Source organism: Sciurus vulgaris (genome assembly GCF_902686455.1).
Source record: "Sciurus vulgaris genome assembly, chromosome: 18".
In the NCBI taxonomy this organism is placed as follows: Eukaryota; Metazoa; Chordata; class Mammalia; order Rodentia; family Sciuridae; genus Sciurus; species Sciurus vulgaris.
Genome location: NC_136479.1, coordinates 32,401,728 through 32,407,799, shown reverse-complemented (window position 1 = coordinate 32,407,799; position 6,072 = coordinate 32,401,728). Strand labels below are relative to the sequence as shown.

Below are 6,072 nucleotides of genomic sequence, written 5' to 3'. Positions count from 1 at the left end.
GGCAGGAGGAGGGGGAGGTTTCAACATCCAGGAGGTGGATATTTATTTAATCCACTTGTTTTTTCTGTATGGCACCCACACCCTCCACCACTGTGCTGGGTGCTTCCCCAATCCAGCTGGGCCTGGGTGTTGACCTGAAGGCTGTGGAACCCCAGTCCCACCATGGACTGGCAGCCATGTTGTACCCTTCCCACCTTCAAGTGTCGAGTCCTTTCCTCCACTGGCATCCAGAGTGACAGCCAGGCTTGGAACCTTTGGGAGGGAGACCCAGGTTTTCTCAGGAGAAAATGACCAAATTACAAGATCTACAGACACTGGCAGCCAGGAGTCCAAGTCCCACCAGATCATCTCAGGGAAGCTCATAACAGACAAAGCCCATCCACACCCAGAGCATGCTAGGCAGTTTCCCAGAGCTCCCACTGATGTGTGAATGGGTAGCTCAGACATTTGAGGAAAGCCTGCATCTCTTGGGTAGGTGTGGTGAGTTTGAGGATTTGAGGTTCACTAGGGAAGACGACAGGGCCATGATGTGGCAGTATCACACAACAAGTCTTTTATTTTGGGGTGCTGAGGATTTCACCCAGAGGTGCTTAACCACTGACCCACATTCCCAGTTCTTTTTTTTTTTTTTTTTTTTAGACAGGGTCTTGCTAAGTTGCTTAGGGCCTTGCTAAGTTGCTGAGGCTGGCTTTGAACTCATAATCCTTCTGCTTCAGCCTCCAAGTCACTGGGATTACAGGTGTGCACCCCCAAGTCTGGCACACAAACTTTACAGGGCAGGGTTCAGGCAGGAACACAAGGAAGAGGACATCCTCTCAGCAGGAGACCTTACAGGGACGCTGAAGGGGAGGAGGACACAGGGTAGAAGGGAATCAGAGTGGGCGGGGCTTAGGCGTCTAGGGGACATCACTCAGGTCAAGGTGGGGAGGCTCTGGATCAGAGAGTTCTGTAGCACAACAGGTGGGGGACTCTCTAGCCCTGGGTTTGTCTTATCTCTGGCTGGCAGATGTTGGATGTAGTTTTGCAGGGTAGCCTAAGCCAGCAGGCTCTAAATGTCTGAACATATGTTCATTCAGGATATATTTAAGCAACTGAATGTGTATGAAGTTGAGCTCAACACTGGCTGGTGGACTTTGGGCTAATGTCCGCAGCCTGCTGGGAAAGAAACAACCTGGCGGCCATCTTTGGGTGGTCTACAGAACACAGGCCAAAGGAGAGAAAAGTCGGGAAACCGTGACATGTAAGGAGCAGAAGAAAACAGCCAAAACCACTGCAGAGAGTGAATGTCCTTCGAGATCTGAGAAGAAACTGCAGGATGATCCACCGAAGGAGCATTTAGAAAACAAAAGGAGTATCTTGGAAACAGAAAAATATGAGAGCAAAAGTAAAAAATTTAAGAGAGGAGAGGGTGAAGGAAACATCGTAGCAAATGGAAGAAAAAGGGAAAGAGAATAACAGTGTGAATACAAAAACATATGGAAACAAGAACATCAACCCAGGAGAGGACATCAGAACTGCAGGAATTTCAGAGAACAGAGAAAACGAAGTAGTAGCTGGGGCGGGGCTGGAAGTGTAGCTCAGTGGTAGTGTTTGGTGTTTGCCCCGTCTGTGTGAAATTATGGGTTCAATCTTCAGCACCCCAAATCAAAAATTTCTCAAAAAATAAAGAAAACATGTAGTGCCCACTGAACACTCTCCCATAATAAATGGGGGGGGGGGCAACAAAAACAAATGAACGACAAAAGAACTCAATCAATGTGAGATTTTAGAACGCAAAGATTTCCAGGGATAAAAATGAGGTCTCATATAAAGGACTCAGTATCAGAGGGCTGTCGGATTTCTTAAAAACAATGTTGGAAGTTTGAAGGCAAAATTCCAAGGGATGATAATTTCCAAACTCCAAATTTATGCCCAAATGAAAAAATAGTTGTGAGGGAAACAAAGGAGATATTTTCAGATAGGCTTAGCTTCAAAATATTGATTCCCACTGGCAGTCTGTTTCAGGAAACTTATTGGAAGATATATTCCACCCAGAGACGGGTACTTAAGGCAAGCACAGAGATGAGATTCAGAAGCAAAAGATCAACAGCGGATGGAGTCAAGGGACTTTCCTGAATGTTGTATGCTACGGCTAGGATATGATTTGAGCATGTTAACAAGAGATCATGTGTTGGATACTTAATCCCCAGAGGCAATAGTGTTGAGAGATGGGGCCTAATAAGAGGTGAACAAATTAGTATTGTTACTGTGGGAGTGAGTTAGTTATCACCAGAGTGGCTTTGTCTGTTCTCACTCTCTCTTGCCCTTCTGCCTTCTGTCATGTTAGGATGTAGCACAAGGGCCCTAGTCAGATGTCAGCACCATGCTCTTGGACTTCCAAACCTCCAAAACCAAATAAATCTCTCTTCTTTATAAGTTACTCAGTCTCAGGTATTTTGTTATAACAGCAGGAAATTTAAGACAAGTTCCCCACTTCCAAACTGCAGAATTATGTGGTTGGGACCAGACAGACTGTAATTATAGGATTACTCCTATGAAGAGGACATTTTATTTTATTGCTGCAAGTGAGAACAGGAGGCAAAAGTGATGAGTGTGGACAGAGTGTATCCATAAACTGAATGTTTTATAATTTTTTGACCAAAAGGAAATGGAAAACAAGTGTGTATGAATCACTTCATTCTTGTAAATAAATCTACTATATAAGTGGAGTAAGAACTATCAGGGCAATCTGAAATAAGGTTTGAGAAATAAGGGCTAAAGCCCAAGGACAAGGTAGAGTTTGTTTTTATTTTTAAACAGGCTTCAAGTTCTTCTTTGAACATTTCAAAGCAAACATTTATTTTAAACCATGTTTTTAAAAAATGACTTACGGAGTTTTACAAGGATGACATTTAAGGAAGTTCAGACTTCTTGAGTTGGAAATTACTATAAATTTAAAAATTCACAGACTATTAAACGAGTGACATGATCACAGTTCTTTTTTACCTGTGGCACTGAGGCATGCTGAGCACTCACTCTACCACTAAGCTCCATCCCTAGTCCTAGGATTCATTTTTACTCAGGCAAATCGTCTGAGCATATGAGGATTCTGTTTATTTTTTCTTTAAAAATAAACATACAGTGAGAAAATTTTGTGTTAGGAGATCCTGAGGGTCTCATTGTGTGTAGGATGTCTGTAATGAAGACTGGGTCGCTAAAAAGAAGTTAAACCACACACATGCAGGAAGAAGGCATACATTTTAGAAAGATTTCCATGTAAAATGGGGAAAAGTATTATGTCTCAAAACATTAGCAAGAACCAATAAATGTAGGTTGGATGAAGGAAAGTTATTTTACAACCACAAAACACCAGTAGATTAAAATGCACACATCTATGGTTGTCTCTGATCTGCAACAGTATTAAACACAGAAGGAAACAGTAACATGGGTTACTTCGGTTTTTTTTTTTTATTTTGGATCTAGGATTTGAAGAGCAGAAGATCACCAAGGAGATTGTGTTCTGGGGATTCAGAGTGAAGCATTCTTTTGAGGGATCAAGATGTTGGTAGCACCCAGGTGATTTCCTCTTTTCTTGATGCATTTATATTTCAGGATTATTGTTGCTCAGATCTACCACAATGGTTTTTGTCATTTCCCCTTTCTTTTTCTTTTTTTGGTTTTTTAAAAAAGGGTATATTTAGAATTAGACAGCTGGACTCTGTTTAGATGATCCCAATTTTGTCAGCAACATCCAAAGCATAATAATCAGGAGCCAGTCGAATGTATGCCTTCTTCTCTCCATCAGGCCTGGTCAGGGTGTTAACCTTGGTCACATCAGCGTCATAGAGCTTCTTTACAGCTTGTTTGATCTGGTGATTGTTGGCCTTGGCATCCACAATGAACACAAGTGTGTTGTTGTCTTCAACCTTCTTCATGACTGACTCTGGTCAGGGGGAACTTGATTGTGGCCAAGCTTGTTTCTCTTTCGAGGCTATTTGGGCTGCCTCTGGAGCCATAATGTCTTGGGTCTCCGGAATGTAGGTGATCTGTGGATCTTCTTCTTTCTATGGCTGTGGACGCCCTTCAACACTGCCTTCTTGGCCTTCAAAGCTTTTGCTTTGGCTTCAGCCTTGGGAGGGCAGATGCTTCCTTCTTAGCTTTCGGTGCCATCTCGGTGAAAAGGCTCCGCCCTCTTTTTACTTACTTATTCATTTCTTTTTATTGGTGCATAATAATTACACACAACAGTGGGATTCACTGCAACAGATTCATGCATGTGCACAACACAATTCAATCAATCCATTTCCCAGTACTTCCCCTTGCTCTCCCATCCTCCTCCTCCTGATTCCCTCCCTCAGCAATACTGGTCTTCCCTCTATTTTCATGAGATACATTTTTAAAGAACTTTTTCTCCCTCGCTTTTCACTTATAAAGAGAACACTGGAAAACAAGTGTGTGTGAATCATATTTGACTTTCTGAGGTTTATTTTGCTCAAAATGACATTCTCCATCATTTTCTGATATATGTTCTCCAATTGTTCATCTGTTTTTGATAATATATATCTGTGATATATGATGTTAATACATATATATATATATATATCACATTTTCTTTATCCATTGTTCAGTTGATGGGTACCTAGGCTGGTTCTACAACTTGGCTATTGTGAATTGTGCTGCAATAAACAGGGGTATGCATGCATTACTACAGTAGGCTGACTTTAGTTCTTTTTGAAAAATACCGGGAAATGGTGCCACTGGGTCACGTGACAATTTCATTCACTTTTGAGGAAACTCCTTACTGATTTCCAGATTATTGTCATTTAAAATTGTTTTTTTTAGTTGTAGATGGGCATAATACCTTTATTTTGTTTATTTTTATGTGGTGCTGAGGATTGAACCCAGTGCCTCACACGTGCTAGGCAAACGCTGTACCACTGAGCCACAACCCCAGGCCCAGATTATTGTCATTTTCAAATTCACAAATAGAATGAAGGAGGTGAGAGAGAAAAGGGGAGTCAGATTTCTAAGACAAGTGATGAAAGAGACTTATGGCAGGGACATAAAGAGGGCGCTTATGTATCTGTATGGAAGAGAACTGGGGTGGATTCACAGAATGGCGAATGGGCAACGAGTACAAGATTTCTCTGATGGGTGTGGAAAAAAATGGTACTGAAGAATGAATGCCAGATGAGCGTTAACTTTTGGTTGCTGGTCAGAACCTTCAGGGGTGGTGAATTGTGAGGTGGTCAGGGAGGAGAGAAAAGGTGTCAGGGTGCAGCTGGCCACTGTATTTACAGAATGTTTGTAAACTGGGCACTAGTAACTTGAGGACCACTGCACTGCATGTAATCCAGTCTTTCCAATCTTACCCACATGATTCCATTTCCCCTCTTGCCATTTCAGTTTCTTTTTAATTTTTAATATTTTTTATTGTACTGGGGATCAAACGCAGGCCTTGCACGTGCTATACCACTGGGTTACCTCCCCGGCCTTTTAAAATTTTATTTTGAGATAGGGTCTCACTGGGTTACTCAGGCTGAATTCAAACTCCTGATCCTCTTGCCTGTTTGGTGCTAACCCTAACCGTTTTGGTCTTATTTTGAGTGCTAGGGCAGGGGATTCCAGAGGAAAAAAACTTCACAGGAAAACGAGTTAAATAATTGTTTATGGGGTGGGGGTGGGGGGACCTACCAGATCCTTTCTTGAATCTCTTTCCCCCAGAAAAATTTAGAGACACAAAAGAAGAGAAAATACTTTCTTTCAGTTCCCAAGAGGAAAAACAAGGCAGATGTTCTATAAATGGAGATGACTTTGGTTATCTCAGTGATTTTCAGAATATTTTCTGTAGGCCTTGAACTCATATGAGTCTTGGATCTGTGGGTGGGCATAAATTCCAAAGCTCATAAAAATATGTCATTAACAGAGACTTTGAATAGACGATTACAAAAGCATACTTTTCTTTAACAAATATACAATTATCATGCTTGCTTCCACTCAGAAAAAAAATGCTACATGCTACAGATATTCAAATTTGGGGTGGACTAAGTGGGTTAATCTTTCCATACACACCTTTCCTCTCGCCTTCTAGAA

The 6,072-nt window shown here is 41.7% G+C and overlaps 1 pseudogene across 1 annotated transcript; it reads right to left on the bottom strand.

Annotated features, from left to right (window-relative positions):
• Window positions 1-2,948: 2,948 nt before the first annotated feature.
• LOC306649310 (large ribosomal subunit protein uL23-like) lies at window positions 2,949-4,480 on the bottom strand (annotated as a pseudogene). Its single transcript has one exon. The product of its transcript is annotated as a large ribosomal subunit protein uL23-like (transcript).
• Window positions 4,481-6,072: the final 1,592 nt, after the last annotated feature.